This window comes from Xenopus laevis, chromosome 1L (assembly GCF_017654675.1).
Source record: "Xenopus laevis strain J_2021 chromosome 1L, Xenopus_laevis_v10.1, whole genome shotgun sequence".
Taxonomy (NCBI): domain Eukaryota; kingdom Metazoa; phylum Chordata; class Amphibia; order Anura; family Pipidae; genus Xenopus; species Xenopus laevis.
The window spans coordinates 49,628,270-49,650,645 of NC_054371.1; positions in this window are offsets into that span (position 1 = coordinate 49,628,270).

Consider the following 22,376-nt stretch of genomic DNA (forward strand, 5'->3'; position numbering starts at 1 on the left):
TATCTCTTTGTCTGATCTGAAGACTCTACCCCCCTTTTACAAGGAATTCGCTGATGTGTTCTGTAAGAAGTCTGCAGAATTCCTTCCTCCACATCGACAATACGATTGTCCTGTCGATCTCCTGCCTGGAACCATGCCCCCTAGAGGTCGTACTTATCCTCTCTCTCCAGCGGAGACCACTGCTATGAAGCAGTATATCCAAGAAAATCTTCAGCGGGGGTTTATTCGCCCTTCTACCTCTCCTGCCGGGGCTGGATTCTTCTTCGTGGAAAAGAAGGATGGAGGCCTTCGTCCTTGCATCGACTACCGGGGTCTTAATAAGATTACGGTTAAGAACCGGTATCCCTTGCCCTTGATTGCCGAACTCTTTGACCAATTGAAGGGGGCTAAAATCTTCACTAAGTTGGATCTCCGTGGGGCGTACAACCTCATTCGCATCCGTGAGGGTGATGAATGGAAGACGGCTTTCAACACTCGTGACGGGCACTATGAATATCTCGTTATGCCCTTTGGCCTTTGCAATGCCCCTGCCGTCTTCCAGGAGTTTGTTAACGATGTGTTCTGGGATCTCCTAGGAAGGTTCGTAGTTGTGTACCTGGACGACATCCTGATCTTTTCTAAAGACCTAGAAAGCCATCGCTCCCAGGTGAAGGAGGTACTCTCTCGTTTGAGGAAGAACTCTCTCTTCGCCAAGTTGGAGAAGTGCGTCTTCGAGGTGTCTAAGATCCCCTTCCTAGGATACATTATCTCTCCTGAGGGATTTGAGATGGATCCCGTGAAAGTGTCTGCCATCCAGGAGTGGCCTCTCCCGCTGTGTACCAAGGCAATCCAGAGATTTATCGGATTTGCTAATTACTATCGGCAGTTCATCCGGGGGTTCTCTTCCCGCATTGCACCTATCCTGGCCCTCATCCGGAAAGGGGGTAAACCCAGCTTGTGGCCTCCATCTGCCATTGATGCTTTTCAGTCCTTGAAAGAGGCCTTCACGTCCGCTTCTGTCCTCCGACACCCCAATCCTGAACTACCCTTCTGCATCGAAGTTGATGCTTCTGAAGTCGGAGCCGGAGCCATCCTGTCTCAGAGACACCCCACTGATGGGAAGTTGCACCCCTGTGCTTATTTCTCCAAGAAGTTCTCGTCCGCAGAGCAGAACTACGATGTCGGGAACCGAGAACTCTTGGCTGTTAAACTCGCCCTTGAAGAATGGCGTCACCTCTTGGAGGGTTCTCTGATTCCTGTTCAGATTTACACCGATCATAAGAATCTCGAGTTCATCCAGTCCCTCAAGAGGCTAAACCCCAGACAGGCAAGGTGGGCTCTCTTCTTCTCTCGATTTAATTTTATCTTGACTTATCGCCCAGGCTCCAAGAATCGGAAGGCCGATGCCTTGTCTCGTAGCTTCACTCCGGTGGACCGCTCTCCTGAGAGACAAGAGCCAATCATCCCTCCAGTCAAGATTATTGCCTCCCTGTATCCACAGTTTGCCGACCAAATCCTGGCTGGTCAGTCTTCTGCTCCTTCCGGTACTCCCATTGGGATGGCATTTGTTCCTCCTGAGCTGCGTCTGCCTATCCTGCAACAGACCCATTGCTCCAGGCAAGCCGGACACCCTGGCCCAGCTAAAACTCTTGAACTCTTACGACGCCTGGTCTGGTGGCCTGATATCCGCAAAGATGTGAAAGACTTTGTTGCTGCTTGTAATGTTTGTGCCACATCTAAGTCAAGCCACTCCCGCCCCAGTGGGTTACTACAGCCCTTGCCAGTTCCTTCCCGTCCCTGGACCCACCTGTCCATGGACTTCATTGTCGAACTTCCTCCCTCCTGTGGGAACACGGTGATCTGGGTTGTCATTGATCGTTTCTCCAAAATGGCCCATTTCATCCCTCTGAAGAAGTTGCCCTCTGCGGTGGAGTTGTCCCAGCTATTTATCCAGTACATCTTCCGCCTGCATGGTTTCCCGGTGGAGATTGTCTCCGATAGAGGCACACAGTTTACTGCCAAGTTCTGGCGTTCCCTATGCAAAGACCTGGGAATTGTTCTTCAGTTTTCATCTGCATACCACCCGCAGACGAATGGGGCAGCTGAACGTGTCAACCAAGCCCTGGAACAGTTCTTGAGGAACCACGTTTCCCTTTGTCAAGATGATTGGTCTGATCTCCTCCCGTGGGCGGAATTTGCTCATAACAATGCCTGCCACACTTCCACTGGAAGGTCCCCATTTATGGCGGTGTATGGTCAACATCCTCAAGCCTTCCCACAAGACTTTGTGTTGTCCGATGTTCCGGCCGCTGATGACCATGCAGCCCACATGTCTGCTATTTGGGCCGCAACCAAGTCCAATCTGGAGAAGAGTGCTCTGGTTCTTAAGACGTTTGCAGATCGTAGATGTAGACCCTCTCCTCCCTACAAGGTCGGTGATAAAGTCTGGTTGTCTTCCAGGAACATTCGGTTGAAGTTACCATCTCCTAAGTTGGGTCCGAGGTTCGTAGGTCCTTTTTCCATCCTGGAGGTGATCAATCCTGTGGCTGTCAGACTTCAGCTTCCTCCTGAGATGCGAATTCCCAACGTGTTTCATGTCTCCTTGGTGAAACCCGCTACCTCCAACCGCTTTTCTGTTGTCCAGCCTCCTCCTCCTACTATCTCTGTGGATGGTCAACAAGAATATGAAGTGGAGAAGATCCTTGACTCCAGAATCTCCAGGGGGTCTCTTCAGTACCTCATCAAGTGGAAGGGCTTTGGCCCTGAAGAATGCTCCTGGGAAGGATACTCTGATGTCCATGCTCCTCGTCTGGTGAGGGAGTTCCATTCCAAGTTTCCCCAGAAGCCAAGTCCTAGTGGTCCGGAGGCCCCCCGTGAAGGGGGGGGTACTGTAACGATCGCCGCCCGGAGCAGGCCCAGGAGCTCCGGGCGGCGCGTTCTCTCCTGCCGGCGTCGCTCCCAAGATGGCGGCGCCCATGGCCGCCACGTGGGTAAGCGGCGCCGGCGCGATGACGTCAGTGCGCCGACGTCGGCGCAAGGACGTCAATGACGTCATTAAGGCGCCAAATTCAAATAAAAAGCCTGTTTAGACGCCAGGATGGCGCCCAAGTATAGGAAACCTTGCCCTAAGTATTTCCTGGGTTCCCTGTGTGCTAATATTCCTTATCCTGATCCTGATTATTATCCTTGACCCCTGCCTGGCCTTTGGACTTTGCTGTTATCTGCCTGCCCCTGAACTCTTGCCTGGATTCTGACTACTCTCTGGATTAACCCCTTGGACACCGCGACCTTGCACCCTCAAGAAGGCTTCCTCCTTGATCCCGACTACCTCCCTGGAGGGAGCTCCCGGCTCCCTGACAACCTGGAACTAAAAATAGGGATGAATCACAGCCCTCCATACTGCATGTATTTTAGCCTAGTCCTGCTTTCGGGGTCATTTATGAAGGGCTTAGAGCTCCATGTATAGCCCTTCTAGAGTTGCCATTGGCACCCTGTGCCTTTTGGAAGATATAAAAAAATGCAGTGCAAGTGTAAGAGCAGAGCCCTGTCTGGCACTATGGAGTATTTAATGTTGGCATTATTCAGTAAGAACAGTGTTCCCAAGCAGCTTGCATCACCCAGTGCTCCTGGCTGTAAATATTATACTATATATTAGTAAGGAAGGAAAGGCAGGTTCTAGTTATAGGGGATTCAATTATTAGAAAGGTGGATAGGGTAATCTGTCGCAAGGCCCCTACATGCCGAACAGTCTGCTGCTTGCCTGGTGCTAGGGTTCGGCATGTGGTGGAACGAGTGGACAGATTATTGGGAGGGGCTGGGGAAGACCCAGCAGTCTTGGTACACATAGGTACCAATGACAAAGTTAGAGGAGGTGGTGAAGTCCTCAAAGATGATTTTAAAAAACTAGGTTCAAAGCTGAGGGCGAGGACTTCCAAGGTAATTTTCTCAGAGATATTACCTGAGCCACGAGCAACGCTAAGGAGACAGCGGGAGCGTAGGGAGATTAATGCGTGGCTGAAAGATTGGTGTAGGGAGGAGGGTTTTGGGTTTTTGGAGAACTGGGCTGATTTTTCAGTCGGCTACAGGCTCTTTGCTAGGGATGGGCTGCACCTCAATGATGATGGGGCAGCTGTTTTGGGAGAGAAGATGGCTAGAGGGTTGGAGGAGATTTTAAACTAGGTGTGGGGGGGGGAGGGTTCAGTAAAAGATTCAGTGGTAGACAGGTTAGATGAGATAGTGGGCAAAGAAAGGGAAAATGGGGGAGGAGATTTGGCTGGGGATACTGTTAAGGATAGGGAGGACCACATGTCATATGTTCAATATGGTGCCAGTATTAAATGTATGCTTACAAATGCAAGAAGTCTGACTGGTAAAATGGGAGAGCTGGAGCTGCTGGTGATGGAAGGAAAATATGATGTGATTGGTGTGGCCGAAACATGGCTGAATGAGTCGCATGACTGGGCAGTAAATATCAGTGGCTATACTTTGTTTCGGAGGGACAGAGGCAATAGAAAAGGAGGAGGGGTATGTCTGTATGTTAGGCAGGATTTAAAAGCTCATATAAAGGAGGAGGTTATGTTAGAAAATGAGGGGGCAGAAGTCGTATGGGTGGAGTTCTTCACCAATTGTAAAGAATCCAGCAAATTAATTGTAGGCGTATGCTATAGACCCCCTAATGTAAGTGAGGAGGAAGAGACAAAGCTCCTAATGCAAATAGAAAAGGCTGCTAGTTTAGGTAAAGTAATGATAATGGGGGATTTTAATTACCCAGATATTGACTGGAGCAACGGTACTGCTAGATCAGTTAATGGGAACAAGTTTATAAACTTATTGCACGACAGTTTTTTAGCACAGGTTGTTGAGGAGCCTACCAGAAAAAATGCTATTCTTGATTTAGTGATCTCAAATGACCCAGAACTTATAGCAAATGTGCAAGTCATTGAACCCCTGGTTAATAGTGACCATAATGTTATATAATTTAATGTCTGGTGCAAAAAACAAAAATATACTGGGGCAACAAAAACCATGAATTTTGCAAAAGCTAATTTTAGTGCCTTGAGGACTGCCCTACAGAGCATTAATTGGGGCATTAGGTTTTCAGCTAAAAACACAGAACAGAAATGGTTGTCCTTTAAAATGATATTAAATCATTACTGTTCTCAATTTATTCCCTTAAGGACTAAACGTAGAAGCTCTAAGAATCATCCTGTGTGGCTTAATACAGAAGTAAAGAAAAAAGAGAAAGGCATTTAAAAACTACAAATCTGTAGGGACAGAAGCTGCATTTAATGAATATAAACACTGTAATAAATGTTGTAAATCAGCAATCCGGAAGGCTAAGAAAATAAATGAAGAGTTAATTGCGGTGGAGGTGAAAACTAACCCTAAAAAGTTTTTTAAATATATTAATAGTAAAAAGATGCAGGTTGAGAGTGTTGCTCCATTAAATAATGGTACCAGTATGGTTGTAACAGATACAGATAAGGCAAATGTGTTAAATCAGTTCTTTTCATCAGTGTATACAATAGAGAAGTCTGGGTTCACAGGCTCACTTAATAACTGCATGAATGGTTCAGCTCAATCTAGTCAGTGGCTGACTCTGGATATGATTCAAAAAGCTTTAATACAAATTAATGTAAACAAGGCTCCAGGGCCTGATGGCATACACCCCCGGGTTCTAAGAGAGCTTAGTTCAGTTTTAGACCAGCCCTTATTTCTGATTTTCTCAGATTCACTGTCATCTGGTATGGTGCCTATGGATTGGAGAAAAGCTGATGTTATTCCAATATTTAAAAAGGGATTACGATCTCAGCCTGGCAATTATAGGCCAGTAAGCTTGACATCTGTGGTGGGCAAATTATTTGAAGGCTTGTTAAGGGATCACATTCAAAATTTTGTCCTAATGAATGGCATTATGAGCAACAATCAGCATGGCTTTATGAAGGATAGGTCACGTCAGACGAATTTGATTGCATTTTATGATGTGGTAAGTAAGATTCTGGATAGTGGGGGGGCAGTAGATGTGATCTATTTGGATTTTGCCAAAGCGTTTGATACTGTGCCCCACAAACGACTGCTTTCTAAACTAAGGTCTGTTGGGCTTAATGAAGTCGTTTGCACGTGGATAGGAAACTGGCTACAGGATCGGGTACAGAGGGTGGTTGTTAATGGGACATTCTCTACTTGGAGTAAGGTTCTTAGTGGGGTCCCCCAGGGCTCAGTATTGGGTCCACTTTTATTTAACTTGTTCATTAATGACTTAGGGGAGGGTGTTGTAAGTAATGTATCAGTGTTTGCAGATGACACAAAATTATCCAGCCCAATTAATTCCATCCAGGATGTGGCATCCTTGCAACATGATCTTGACAAACTGGCAATCTCGGCAGCTAAGTGGCAAATGAGATTCAATGTTGATAAAGTCATGCACCTGGGATGTAAAAATATCCAAGCCACTTATACCCTTAATGGGACTGCACTATGCAAATCCATTATGGAAAAGGACCTTGGAGTCCTTGTAGATGATAAACTTGGCTGTAGCAAGCAATGCCAGTCAGCAGCATCAAGGGCAAATAAGGTTTTGAGCTGTATTAAAAGGATAGAGTCAAGGGAGGAGGGGGTCATTCTTCCACTGTATAGAGCACTTGTAAGGCCCCATCTAGAATATGCCGTACAGTTTTGGTCTCCATCACTCAAACAGGACATTATTGTATTAGAGAGGGTACAGAGAAGGGCAACTAAGCTGGTAAAAGGTATTGAAAATCTTAGCTATGAGGAAAGACTGGCCAAACTGGAGATGTTCACGCTGGAGAAGAGGCGCTTAAGGGGTGATATGATGACTATGTATAAATATATAAGGGGATCATATAATAATCTCTCTAATGCTTTATTTACCAGTAGGTCCTTCCAGCTGACACAAGGTCACCCATTCCGATTAGAAGAAAAGAGGTTCCGCCTAAATATTCGGAAGGGGTTTTTTACAGTGAGAGCTGTGAAGATGTGGAATTCTCTCCCTTAATCAGTTGTACAGGCTGATACATTAGATAGCTTTAAGAAGGGGTTGGATGGCTTTTTAGCAAGTAAGGGAATACAGGATTATGGGAAATAGCTCATAGTCCAAGTTGATCCAGGGACTAGTCCGATTGCCATTTTGGAGTCAGGAAGGAATTTTTCCCCCTCTAAGGCAAATTGGAGAGGCTTCAGATGGTTTTTTTTTGCCTTCCTCTGGATCAACTGGCGGATAGGTAGTTAATGAAAAAAAAAAAAAAAAAGGTTGAACTCGATGGACATGTGTCTTTTTTCAACCTTACTTACTATGTTACTATGTTACTATGTTACTATGTATATTAGGATACAAGAATCAGCTTCAAAATAAGGCTATGTGTAATGATATAGGGGAAAGTCTTGGAATCAGAGACTATAGAGCTCAATTTTGATCACAAGGCATAGAACTTGGCGCTCAAATTGAGTTTTTACCAAAATGGCACTAGTAAAGTGCATAGTTGTGATTCCTGTACTTTTTATGCACATATATACCAGTTTCTCCTGCTTTGCATTGCCATGCAGTGAAACCTTTTGCTTTATACCTTCAAACTTTACACCCAGCAATTGCGACAGTTGAATCTTACATACACACAGTGTTATTGATGCCTCAAGCCAATCATATGTTAGAATACAGCAAAGAGCCTCAAATCTAGGATTATATGAAAAGGATACAGGAAAGAACTTCAGGATCAGATAGGTCACATATAGAACCAGTAGAATTTGGTGGAATGTAATATGATTCGCTAGCGCAAAAACCTGTTGAAAGACGCTTGCGTATGTTAGCGACCGTGTTTGCATCCTTATTGACTGATTAAATACCTCAACGACTTCATCACAAAGTTAGCGAACAAATAGTTTTTGTTCATCATTTACGAAAACAGTGTGCAATTTCAGGCACAAATGTAGCATGTTTTCCATAATTCCCACCTAACAGTTTACATATTCCACTTCAGTTCAAAATAGATGCAGCTAGGTTTGTGTTTTGACACAAATAATATATGCATAATAAATTGTGTACATATGGTATTTTCATAGTGGGGTTTGTGTCACTTTAGAAACAAACATTCAATTCACTGATTTAAAATATCATGTCAGGTTCAGGGTGACAGTAGCTCCAGGGTTCCCCAGCATGCTGTTGTGTGCCATTCATCAGAAGAGGCAGGGAAGCAACCATGAGGAATTGCAGAACCATGTTTGGACCCTCCCCTTTTAAAAGCACCAGAACTTGCAGATGTTTGCAAATGACCCTATATAGTAACATAGTAAGTTAGGTTGAAAAAAGACACACGTCCATCAAGTTCAACCTGTTTTACTTTTTTTTTAACCTGCCTATCTGCCAGTTGATACAGAGGAAGGCAAACACACCACCTGAAGCCTCTCCAATTCGCCTCAAAGGGAGAAAAAAATTCCTTCCTGACTCTAAAATGGCAAACTAGTCCCTGGATCAACTTGTACTATGAGCTATCTTCCATAACCCTGCATTTCTTCACTTGATAACAAGCCATCCAATCCTTTCTTAAAGCTATCTAATGTATCAGCCAGTACAACTGATTCAGGGAGAGAATTCCACATCTTCACAGCTCTCACTGTAAAAAACCCCTTCCGAATCTTTAGGTGGAACCTCTTTTCTTCTAATCGGAATGGGTGACCTTGTGACCGTGTCAGATGGAAAGACCAACTGATAAATAAAGCATTAGAGAGATTATTATATGATCCCCTTATATATTTATACATAGTTATCATATAACCCCTTAAGCGCCTCTTCTCCAGCGTAAACATCCCCAATTTGGCCAGTCTTTCCTCATAGCTAAGATTTTCCATACCTTTTACCAGCTTAGTTGCCCTTCTCTGCAACCTCTCTTATACAATAATGTCCTGTTTGAGTGAAGGGGACCAAAACTGTACGACATATTCTAGATGGGGCCTTACCAGTGCTCTCTAAAGTGGAAGAATGATCCCCTCCTATTAATACAGCTCAAGACCTTATTTGCCCTTGATGCTGCTGACTGCCATTGCTTGCTACAGCCAAGTTTATCATCTACAAAGACTCCAAGGTCCATTTCCATAATGGATTTGCCTAGTGCAGTCCCATTAAGGGTATAAGTGGCTTGGATATTTTTACATCTCAGGTGCATGACTTTACATTTATCAACATTGAATCTCATTTGCCACTTAGCTGCCCAGATTGCCAGTTGGTCAAGATCGTGTTGCAAGGATGCCACATCCTGGATGGAATTTATTGGGCTGGATAGTTTTGTGTCATCTGTAAACACTGATACATTACTTACAATACACTCCCCTAAGTCATTAATGAACAAGTTAAATAAAAGTGGACCCAATATTGAGCCCTGAGGGACCCCACTAAGAACCTTACTCCAAGTAGAGAATGCACCATTAACAACCACCCTCTGTACCCGATCCTGTAGCAAGTTTCCTATCCATGTGCAACCGGCTTCGTTAAACCCAACAGACCTTCGTTTAGAAAGCAGTCGTTTGTGGGGCACGGTATCAAACGCTTTGGCAAAATCCAAATAGATCACATCTGCCCACTATCCAGCACCTTACTTACCTTATCATAAAAAGCAATCAAATTTGGCTGACATGACCTATCCTTCATAAAAGCCATGCTGATTGCTGCCCATAATGTCATTCACTAGGACAACATTTTGAATGTGGTCCCTTAACAAGCCTTCAAATAATTTGCCCACCACCGATGTCAAACTTACTGGCCTATAATTGCCAGGCTGAGATCGTAATCACTTTTTAAATATTGGAATGACATCAGCTTTTCTCCAATCCATAAGTACTATACCAGATGAAAGCGAATCTGAGAAAATCAGAAATAGGGGCTGGTCTAAAACTGAACTAAGCTCTCTTAGAACCAGATGGTGTATGCCATCAGGCCCTGGAGCCTTGTTTACATAAATTTTTATTAAAGCTTTATGGATCATATTCTGAGTCAGCCACTGACTAGATTGAGCTGAGCCATCAGTGCATGAAGTGAGCCTGGGAATTCAGACTCCTCTATTGTATACACTGAAGAAAAGAACTACGAGGATACATGGAAGGATACAGGGAAGAACCTCAGAAAAAGTACTGCATGCAAGGATACAGGAAAAAAACACTCAGAATCAGTGGGGCTCATTTATAAACACTGGACAAGTTTGCACCTGGGCATTAACTCAACCAATCAGTGATTAGCTTTTTTCAGCCAGCTGCAGGTGGAACACAGAAAGCATCCACCTGATTGGTTACTGATAAGTAACTGCCTAGGTGCAAATTTGCCTAGAGTTTATAAATGGCTCCCAGTGACTATATATTCTGATACAGGAAACAGAAGCCATAATACCTCTCCATTGGCCAATAGGCCCTGAATCTTTTTTGAAAGATTTGGCCCAATACTGAACCAAATCCTAATTTGCATATGCAAATAAGAGGTGGGAATGGAAAAAGAGATCTGTGTGCACAGTATGTTTGTGGTTAACTTTTTTTTTTTTACTTTCTTGTTTTGAGAGGAAAAGGCCATGATTTTAAGGATTCACATTCAGTTAGACCAGGCAGTAGTATTCGGCCAAATGAAAAAGACTGAATACCAAACAGAATCCTGGATTCGATGCATCCCTACTCTTTAGACCCTGAACATGTCCTAACTCCACCCATTTTTAGGAAACCACTAGCCTTTTTAGATTCATCATTCAGAACTTTCCCATAAAAAATGAGGAAATAATGGAGGTACGGTTCAGGTGCATGTGGGGCACCATTTCAAGGTAATAGATTAGGTAGTATTTAATGCTACTATTAATAGTTTATTAGATTTAAATGTTTTTCTCATAAAATGTTATATTTACCGCCTTAGTCTCTGTTTTTTGTTCCCCTCCAGAAACCTGATATCTATAAAGCTTCATTTATGAACTACCAGTTTTATCTATAACCAGTATATATAATATATATATATATATATATATATATATATATATAACAAAATGAGTTAATGCATCTTGACAAAGGTCCCAGACCATGGACCGAAACGTTGATGCTTTTATTATGTATCACATAAGATAAATAAAAGTTGAATTTTACTGAACCGGAGTGCGTGCCGCTACAGCCTTTTATATATATATATATATATATATATATATATATATATATATATATATATATATATATATATATATATATATATATATATATATATATATATATATATAATTATATACATATATATATAATTAATCTGTCTTCATCAACTTCCTGTAACTGCACATTGTGCAGTATTTAGCCTAGCTTTTGCTCAAACACATGTTCAAGGGCATACTTGCCTTTATATATTTGTTATTGTCTTGCTACTGAAGCCAAATTAGCATTTAGGGTTTTTTCAGGTTTTTTTCCCATGCATTCTATAATCCCAAATCTGTAACTATTTTACTGCCCAAATATGGAGCTATTGTATGTTCCAGTTTCTTCTTTCCCAGAATGCTACTTTTCTGTAGCCTACAATAACTGGCTACACTTTGTAATTTTCATTTGTAAGTGAAAAAAGAAGGAAGTTTGGAAGCCTAAAGTAAAACTCTTTTTCCTAATGGAAAAATACACATGTGCCACTGTTAGATAACGGTCATACAGTGCCATAAAGAAGCCAATTTTATTTTTTTTCTAGAAACACTGTACACAGCTGAAGATTATTTTGACTTCATACAATCTCCTTCCTATTTCTTAAAAATAAGTTTTATTAAAATGTCAAACTTGGTATTCACCACCCCTGGTACAAATAATATTCTGGATATTTATACAAAATGTATGTCTTTTTCTGCTCCATGTAACAGAAAAGCAATTGGTGCATAGTGTATAATCTTTCTAGTTAAAAAAAAATTGTTTGTGACCATTTGAATAGTATTCTTTCACAAAATCACATATGATTCTAATCTAAGGATAGATCATGGAGTATCTTACATTTCCATGTTGGCCTAAGAAATAGCAAACAACAGACAAAAGGTATGTTTGGCACAAGCCCTATTTTTTGCACTCATGTTCTGCAACAAAGGGAGTATACTGTCCCTTTAAAAGGTTCCTCCACTCAAAACAACTTTTTGTATAAAAAAAAATTAACTGTAATTCTAAGTAGCTTTCCAATATTCCTTAATCAAGCATTTTAATGGAACCCAGTGCAGTAATGGGCAAATACTGCTTCTAGCTTTTATTATATTTACAAATAACTTGATCATTTTTAATTAATGTATATTTTCTTTCATTATCAAAAAAAACAAAACTTTTAGGGTAAACATTTGTCTTCTTCTAGGAAAGGATACAATGATACAAATACATTTGAACTATTTCCCCAGTCAATAAAATGCCCTATTTTTTTACCAAATATATTTTGCATTCAATACAATATAATATTCTATCAATTAATCAGCTTTTTGCAAGAATAATTTACATAGCAAACTAAGTTATTCTGTGTTTTGTGCCCTTACAGTTCAGGAACATGTTTTGGTTACAGTATATAAATAAAGGACAAAACATATTAAATATATTTGTTTTGACTTGGTTTTACCCTAAAAATGCTGCATTGCTTTATAAAGAAACAATTCATATCCCTGAAATTACTGACACATTTCTCCAAACTCACAAAAAGGATGGCAGCTACATAATTCAAACCAAATAGTACAATGAGAATCCTGTACCATATTATGACAGATATTCTCTATATTTGCTGAAAATCAATCATAATTGTGATGTAATGGAGACCCCTATATTTGCATATGTACAGTAAATATGCCATGTGAAAAATTAAATGAAAAACAAAGTTAGTGTGTATGTTATTTGTACAATACATTTTAAAGCAGGCGCTTCAAGACAAAACATTATTTGCTTAAAAATGTAAATACTTCTATTTAATGCCGTTCTATATGTGAAATACCCTGCACACTGAGAATGTATAAATGTCTAAAACAATTTAAACTATTGGAAATCCTTTGGAATTCTCCAGTTCTGCCCCTAAATGTTTTTAACATTTAATTTTTTTCTGGAGTCACCCTAATACTACTTTTACCTTGTGGAATTACTGACCTCTTCATAGATAACATTTAGAATGTTTTTTTTATCAGACAAGGAGACCTAATTATCAAAATTCAAATATGTGTTGTTATATAGTTTTTAAAATTTCAAATAAACTCACATTTAAAAGAAAACTAAATTTTGCTTATAAAAAATAAATAAATTTGACTGAATAAAATTGTGCAAAAAATATTAAATACCTTGAATTTGCTCAAAATTTTTGAAAAACTTGAATAAATAAATTTTGGACAGCTCCCATTGACTTCTACATGGCTTCACAAGCTTTTAGATGAATTTAATAAATACTTCATTTGAAGTTATAATTTGAGCTTGTGATGAAAGGGTGGCCTAAAAAACACATATGATAATATGTCTGGAATGACAAAGTGGGAAATGTTCTGGTTTTAAAGATTTATGGTTTCCAGGTTGTCTGGTCAGATGAGCTTTATGACAAGATAAGCTTTATGACTAAGGTTCAAAGAAATACGTATGGCATAAGCAAGTTTTCATCAGCAGGCACTGTGTCACCTGTGAGGAGTCAAGGAAGAATGGAGGGTGGAAATACATAGAAATACTGAACAAAGCCTGTTTCAGTTTGCTAGAGAAGTGGAGCTTGAAGCTATCAGCAAAATTTGTGTGTCCTACAATAATATATTTTTTTTTTTAAAAGTTTTTATTTAACAATTTTCAGTTTAACAAGACAAACAATTGCAATGTCTCACATCAGTACAATCACATTGGGTCCGTACGTACACCATTCTAGACAAATAGCTTACTACAAAAATTCCATAGCTGCAGAGAGGGAGAAGCAAGTATCACCCACAATTACCCTCGTGGAACAACCGTATCCTGCAAGTCAATCCAGTCACCCCATATCGCCTGAAATTTACCAGGGCAACCCCTAGCTAGATAAACAGTTTTTTGCAATGGCAAGACATCATTAATCAAGGATTTCCATCTAGCTAAAGTAGGGGGGGCAGTATCTTTCCACGCAAGAATAATGGCCTTTTTAGCAAAATATAACATTTGCAGATAGAACTGCCTACGGTAAGGGGGAAGGGTGAGAGGTTCAAGAAGTCCCATGAGACAAAGTTCCGGAGAAAGGATATTAGGAAGTGCAAACTTGTCCTGAATGAAACCCAGGACCTTCCCCCAATATCTCTGCATGTGAGTGCACTCCTAAAAAACATGGTACAAAGTTCCCACCTCAGTCCCACATTTGTAGCATGTGTCCGGGGTTCCCGGATATAACCTGGCGAGTCTATGGGGGGTCAGATATGTTCTATGAAAGAATTTAATCTGAATAAGCCTGTCCCTATTCGAAATATTGACTAGTGGAATTTGTTCCAAGACCTCACACCATGCCTCCTCATGTAGTCCTGGAATATCAGCCTGCCATTTTAGACGCACCCTCTCTAAGTGGGAGTCCAAGGGTTTTAGCAAAATAGCATATATCCAAGAGACCACTTTCTGCAGCCCAGGTCGCCTCAGGTATCGTTCAAGGGAGCACTGTGTAATATCAAGGGGTCTAGCCTGGAACTGCCTTTGAAATGCATGACTCAGTTGTAAATATCGGAAAATCATTCTAGCTGGTAGTTGGAATTCCTCTTTAAGGACTGGGAAAGCCTTAAGCTGCCCACCCTCAACAATTTGGACTAGATACTTAATACCCAAAGAGGCCCAGAGTCCGGCATCAGCAAGCTGTTTAAAGTGGGGGAATTTTGGGTTCTCCCAGAGAGGGGTGCCCGGGGACCATGTTTCTGGGCGCGGGTATAGCTTCTTCATATACATATCATAAATCTTCATGACCGGAGTCATGGAGGCGGTGCATGGGAAGGCAGAATGTGGACCCCTGTATAAATGATTAGCCAATGCCTCCAGCGAGGAGGCACTCGCCGCCTCCACCATCAGGGCAGGATTATTCAAGTCAGGCACTAGCCACCAGTGGGCATACACCAGTTGAGAGGCATGATAATAAAGCAAAAAATTCGGCAGTGCCAGACCCCCTTTCGATGTTGGGGATTGAAGAGCCGATAGGCTAATGCGTGAAGCCTTACCCGCCCAAATGAAGGAGCTAGTGACTTTGTCTATTTGTTTGAACCAGCTTTGGGGTAAATAATTCGGGGCATTGTGCAATCTATACAAGAATTTCGGCAAAAAAATCATTTTGACAATGTTGGCCCTCCCCACCAGAGAGAGAGGCAAATTGACCCAAGAGGTAGTTTTCCTACGATATTCCTGGAGAACCGGTTCCAAATTGTCCCGTATATAATTAGCCGGGTCTCTAGAGATAAGTACACCCAAGTATTTAAACGAGGTGGTCCACTTCAATCTAGATGGGACTGAGTCCCGAGCGGCAATGTCATCAATCGGAAAGACAGTGGATTTCTCCCAATTTACTCTAAGCCCCGAGTAAGTCCCATACTCATTCACTACTTGAAGCAGGGTGGACAGAGAAGCCTCAGGATCAGCCAAATACACCAACATATCATCGGCATAAAGGGATGTCTTTTCTTCTAGCTGGCCCTGCCGCAAACCTACAATTTCCTTATTGTTACGAATTTGAATAGCTAGGGGCTCGATGGCGAGCGCAAACAAAAAGGGGGATAAAGGGCAACCCTGCCTCGTACCTCTACGTAACTCGAAGATCTGTGAGAGATAAGAGTTAACTCTGACTTGGCCCACTGGTGACTTGTATATCCCCTTCACCCATCTAATAAAGCCATCCCCAATGCCAAAGCGGGCCAGCACCTCCCACAGGTAGGCCCACTCGACCGTGTCGAATGCTTTGGCCGTATCAAGGGAGACTACGACTCTGGAGCCTGTATTGTCATGACGAGTTTGCATATTTGAGTATAAGCGTCTAATGTTAACATCGGTGGCTCTCCCCGGCATAAAGCCAGTTTGGTCAGGGTGGATAAGATGGTCAATAACCAATTTAAGTCGGGAGGCAAGAACTTTGGTGAAGATCTTAACGTCTACATTAAGCAAAGAGATGGGCCGGTAGGAGTCACAACAGTGGTCAGGTCTGCCCTGCTTTAAAAGAACCGCTATTACTGCCTGGGTACAAGAGTATGGGACTTCACCCGTCTCCGAGGTGGTATTCCAGAGAGAGGCAAGAATGGGAGCAAGGGATTTGGTATTTGCCTTAAACCACTCAACCGGCAGTCCATCAGGGCCTGGGGATTTGTTATTAGGGAAGCTAGCTATTGCGTCAGCAATTTCCTCCTTAGTGATGGGGGCATCTAAAGCAATCGCTTGTTCCAAAGTCAATTTAGGGAATGGTATGGGAGCTAAGTACTCCGGAATCCCAGCGCTGGAAGTCATTCTAGAGCCATATAAGTCTTTATAGTACTCGCCAAAGGCATTCGCTATATCTTGCGGGTCCTGTATCTCGTCCCCCGAGGGCAGGACTAGCCTAGGAACGGCAGTTACTTCGTGCGGCTCCTTGACTAACAATGCCAATAACTTCCCACTCTTATCCCCCCTATCGTACCAAGCCGCCCGTCTGTTTATTTCAAATTGAGAAAACTTATTAGTGAGCAAGAGATCGATGTTTCTTTGCGCAAGCGTCATAGCCGCCCTGTGGGATAAACTGTCTTCCTGACTTAGGTTTCCCTCCGCTGTTTGAAGCTCAGATTTGGCTTCGTCCAGACCCATCTCCATCGCATTGCGTTCCCTTTTAATGAGGGACACATAGGTTCCCCTAGTCCAAGCCTTGCAAGTATCCCACACTACTATGTCCCTGGCTGTACCTGTGTTAGTATCCCAGAATTCAGTGAGCAGATGCTGGAAACTCTCCTGAATGGGCTGGTTATGTACCCACTTAGGGGCCAACCGCCAACTGCGCGTCTGCCCAGGCCCTGGAAAAGCAAGAGTAAGTTGAAGGGGTGCATGGTCGGAGCAAACCCGGGGCAGGTATTCAGCCGAAAGCATGAGACGAAGAGCCTCGTTGTTAGCTAGCGCTAAGTCAATACGGGATAGGGCCGAGGTTGCTATAGTGAAACAGGAATACTGGCGAGCAGTGGGATGTTTAGATCTCCAAACATCTGATAACCCAGCGCCCCCTATCCAATTGGGGAAAATCAAGGTATCATGAGGCAAGGCCCTAAGCCTATCCATAGAGGGGTCTGGAACCGCATTAAAATCCCCTAGCCACATTGTCGGGTATACCCCCATATCAGCAATACGGGTCAGGACTTCATCCAAAAGTGTCACTGAGAAAGGGGGAGGGACATATATATTAACAATTATAAAACAGTAGCTAAATAATTGACATTTAATGGCTATATACCGACCCTTCGGGTCCGTGTGTAAATCCGCCACCCCAAGACCCATGCCCTTTCTAGTGAGAATTGCTACCCCTCTCGAGTGAGAAGAGTACTCTGCATGGTAAAGGCTGCCCACCCAGGCCCTTCTCAGTGCTAGCACTCTCTGACCAATTAAATGTGTTTCCTGGAGCAGGCATATGTCCGCACCGGATTTTTTCAAATAATCCAAAACAATAGACCGTTTGACACGGTCATTGAGCCCCCGTGTGTTCCACGATACCACCCGTACCTTACGTTGCTGGTTAGCCATGAGCATGCTCAGTTTGGTGATCTAGCCCGGTAACCAGGAGGCAGAGGCCTGCCAAATAAATTCCCCAACTGCAGCCACAAACATATACAGGAACCCTTAGTGTGTTAACAAAGCAAATTAGCGTGAAAGACATTGCAAAAACACTCATCCCATTTCCAAAGCGGAAATTTCCACCCTCCCGGTATCCACCCTGAACGTGGGGATACATGCGTCCCACAACTTCAAACCTTCCCATGGAGAGTCCCGGCCACAGGTCAACCTGATGTAAAAAAAAAAAAAAAAAGTCTCTACACGAGTAAAGTCACTGCGTGAGGAGCTCCGTCTAAGAACCTCGTACAACGGAAGCTACCCACTCATACCCCAAAATAGAGCCCAAAATCCAGGTAGATCGAGCAAAAATAACAAGGAGAAAACTGAGAAAAAACAGCCCACCTCCAGCTTTTGTAAAAGGAGTCCCAGAACAACGGTGATGCCCCAATAGCCTGACCAGTCCCGACCCGAGGGCCCCAGCAGTAAAGCGGCACTCGGAACCAAAGTTAAAGGGGGAAAACCGCCCGGGTAGTTGAGAACTAGCAGAGTAACCAAAAACAATACAACCTGAGTGGAGAGTCGAACTGAGGTAGGTGCCGACCCCTCAAGGAGGGGGAGGAGGCCGGTGTTCTAGCCATTGGATAATCTCTCCCGGGTTGTCGAAAAAGAGAGCCTTTGCACCATCCAGAATCCTCATCTTTATCACGTAGTCTGCGGCGTGCTTCCACAAAGGTTCCTCTTTTCTTCTGTATCGCAAGAGAGTAGTCCGGGTATAAGGACACTCTTGTGTTTTGATAGAGAATTTCACCCTTCTCCCTGGCCACTCTGAGGGCTGCATCTCTATCCCTGTAGTTGAGCAGCTTCATAATCAGGGTTCTTGGCGGCGCCCCAGGGGGTGGCTTCCTGGCGGGGATACGGTGCGCCCTTTCCACCACCAAATGCTGCGAGAAAGCGTCAGCTCCAAGTGTCTCTTTGAGCCACCCCTCCACAAAGTCTTCCACCTTAACCCCTTCACAGCCCTCTGGCAAGCCCACAACTCTGAGGTTAGAGCGGCGGTTCCGATTCTCTAGATCATCTATCCTGGCAGCCAGGTCAGCAGACTCCCTTTGAATTTGCTGCAAAGTCTGTGGAAGAGGTCTCACCTCATCCTCCAGTTCTCCCACCCTGCACTCCACCTCGGTAGTGCGGTCACGGACAGCCTGCAAATCCTGACGCAGGAGGGAGAGATCGATGCGCACTTCTTCTATTTTGGAGGTGAGCATTGCACTGGTGGTCGCCAGCGTGGCGGTAAGAGTAGATTTGGATTCCGCTATTGCTTGTAGCAGGAGTTGAGTAGACTGCGGCATCAGGTCTGTATCCGATGGCGCAGCAAGATGAGAAGTGGGACTCGCGGACTCCATGCTTTGGGATGCGCCGCCATTTTGGGTAGGCCCTCGCGGCGAAGTGGCAGGTTTGGTATAGCCATCGATGCGTTTCTGGGCCGCCTTGCGCATTTCCGAGTTCGGGATGTGTCCCCACAGCGAAAGGATCCACAATAGATCTACCCACTGTCGTGGGAACAAGCAGGTAGCCAGCAGGATCAGTTCAGGATTGCGGAGCAAACACGCAGCACGTCTACCTAGTTCGGCATCCCGGCCACGCCCCCCTACAATAATATATTTAAAGCCCTGATCTTGAAGCACAAAGAAAGGAAAGTTACATAACATAAAAGGTTAGTGAATTCGATCGCCAGTGGATGCTTAATAAGAAACTGGCAACCCAACAACCCTTCACAGATAATTTTTAGTTTTCTTTCCTTTAATGCAATTAAGATTCTGTTACACATGTGTAAAGTGCACAAACATCATCATCTGCCTGGAAAAGCTACAGCAAAACTACCTGTGAGAATGTGCCTAAATGACTCAAGAATAATGTTCCAAACTGGTTTAGATTTTCCCCAAAAGACTTTTGCTGCATAATGTAAATCTACAAAATACTGTAGCAAAGTTTGGGAACTTTTTACACAAACAGTATATTTTGATTTTTAAGTTTTCCTTCGTTACCATTATTTTTCACGTGTATTTATAGAGCGCCAACATATTCCACAGTGCTGTAAAATAAATTGGAATATAAATGCTACATAGACAAATACAACCAATGACAGACACAAGAGGCACACGAGTGGCCCCTGCCCATAAAAGCTTACTATCTATTATAATCAACATCAGATGAGTAACAGAACAAATTCATTCATTCAATTTATGCATCATATAGAACAACTGTGTTGTTGGGTATTAAAGTATTTGTTATTCAGCACTATCTGCAGAATGCTTTGTGCATTTTTGCGGTACCCTTTGAGTCTTAAATTGTCATGTTGGCACACTGGGTCTAGTTCCTAAAAGTTAAGGTGATGCATTTAATCTAATGATTCATTTTAATAACAATGGCTTATTAGCTAAGAAACTATTTTTCAGTCATTTGGGCTTTTAGCAATGAGGTGTTTTGCAAAAAATGTTCGCATTTCTTGTTCATTAAAATATGCTCTGCTGTCATTTTAATTAACTCATTAGGGATCCGCTTGGTGTTATCAACTTAGAAATACTTATTTTGTTAAAATGAGAACTTTTGTTACAGTGTATTTGCTAATAATATCACAGGTGCATGATAAAATACAAAAGAACCATAAAGTTAATTAAAATGCCTGACTTGAACAAATCCTCATACTTTTGAGAATTAGAAATGGAATAATGAATTTTTCCAATATCAACTTCACATTTTTACTATTTCCACTAATTGGGACCTGACATAAATGCACATATTACTGCGATCTGTATTTTCATTAACTGTGTCCACAGCATCATTTCGAAGTTTAGACCTTACTCAAACATACACTGGATAATATACTCCCCAATGTAATTTGTAAGTCACCAAGGAATTTTGTGAACATATAAAAGTATTAGGCCATAAGCCAAAGCATTTATACAGAGCATATACCTGCTTGGTGACTTCAAAGGGATCATTTGCAAAAAGACATATTTATAACCTCACTGTTTTTTCAGGCAAATTTTCATTTCCTTTAATGTAATAATAGACGTATATGTTGCAGCAAATACATTACATTACACAAGTCCAGGGAACCTAAATAAAGAAAATAGAGTTGTTATAATGCCCTACACATGAGCCCACTGTATAGTTTATGTTCCATATGTTAGAAAATGTATGGGGGAACCTGGTTACCCAAAAACATTTTTAAGGACTTCTGCATAGTGATGGGCGAATTTATTCGTCAGGCGCGAATTTGCGCTATTCGCCGCCAGCGAATAAATTCGCGAAACGCCCGCAAAAATTCGCATCAAAAATTCGTTGGCGTCAAAAAAAAATTCCCGAAAAAACGGGCGCCAGCCTCAAGAACGAGACGCCGGCGCCGTTTCACGAATTTTTCACCGTTCCATTTGCGAAATTCGCAAATTTTTTGGCGAAACGGCGCAAATTCGCCCATCACTACTTCTGCAAGCTATAACTCTGAAAAAAGGAAAAGATGCCAGCGTTACAAACTTTTTCCACTAAAAATATGATGTAAGTAACAGAAGAATGAGGAAGATCTATGCACTCCACTTAGCCTGGTCTGAGCTGGCTAAGGCAAGTCTGGAGAAAGAGGTAACATTCAGTCAAATCCGCATCTTAATGAATTTGTGGAGTAACGTCCATTTCGATGCAACTGCCGATAGAGTGCGAATGACTGATAGAATCTGTCTCTTTCGCTAGTGAAGTTACGCCTGTGCCCATTAGTAAATTGGCAAAGTGCCTGAAAGTGGTAACGCTGGCGAATCGTCACCAGCGTTACTCACTTCGCCCTTTAGTAAATCTGCCACATAAACTGAAATCAATTACAATTTTTTTGTTTTAAAGGTGTTATTGGGTTAATTACAACTCTTGTGCAGAGAGTCCCTTTGTCATGTTTGCACATACTGTAATTAGTAGTGTGATTTTCTATTTACATATCTTAGGGGCACATAGTAACTGAATTTTTCATTAGCCAGGTCAGTCCTTTGAATATAATATAGCCTCCAGGACCCATGAAAGAGATTGTACTCTCCAAAAGTGGGTATGTCTTGGAGCCTTGGTGCTTAAGTGTATTGACTTTGTCTGTGCAATATTAGGTGTAATTGTATATCATTTTTGGATACTCTCCCTGAGAGGGGGAAATTTGTAAGAACAGGGAAATTATAAGTAAATAATTGCATAAATTATAAAACTCTCTTTTACCATGAAGAATGTAATCTGAAAGAAGGGGATTCATTGGCCCTGAATGATACCTTCTCTTTTTAATTATTACTTCTGGAGAAGGCATCAAGAGAAGGAAGACCCAATTTTCAATGGAAACTAGACATTCCATTTAGCTAGTGTACAACAGTTTTAGTGGTATATCTATCAAAAAGTGAAGTTAGAGATCACCACAGTCCTCTAGAGGGAAATTCCGCCACTCTCAATTCATTTCTATGGGATTTTGAAAGGCATATTTATCAAACAATGAACTTTCACTTTCAACCATTGAAAAATACTCTTTTAAAAATCCCATAGAAGTGAATTTAGAGTGGCGGAATTTCCCTGTGGTGAAATGGATGACTGTGGTGATCTCTAACTTCACTTTTTTAAAAAATGTACCCCTTAGAATTTAAAATCCATACTTAAAACAATGTCTGAAAAAAATA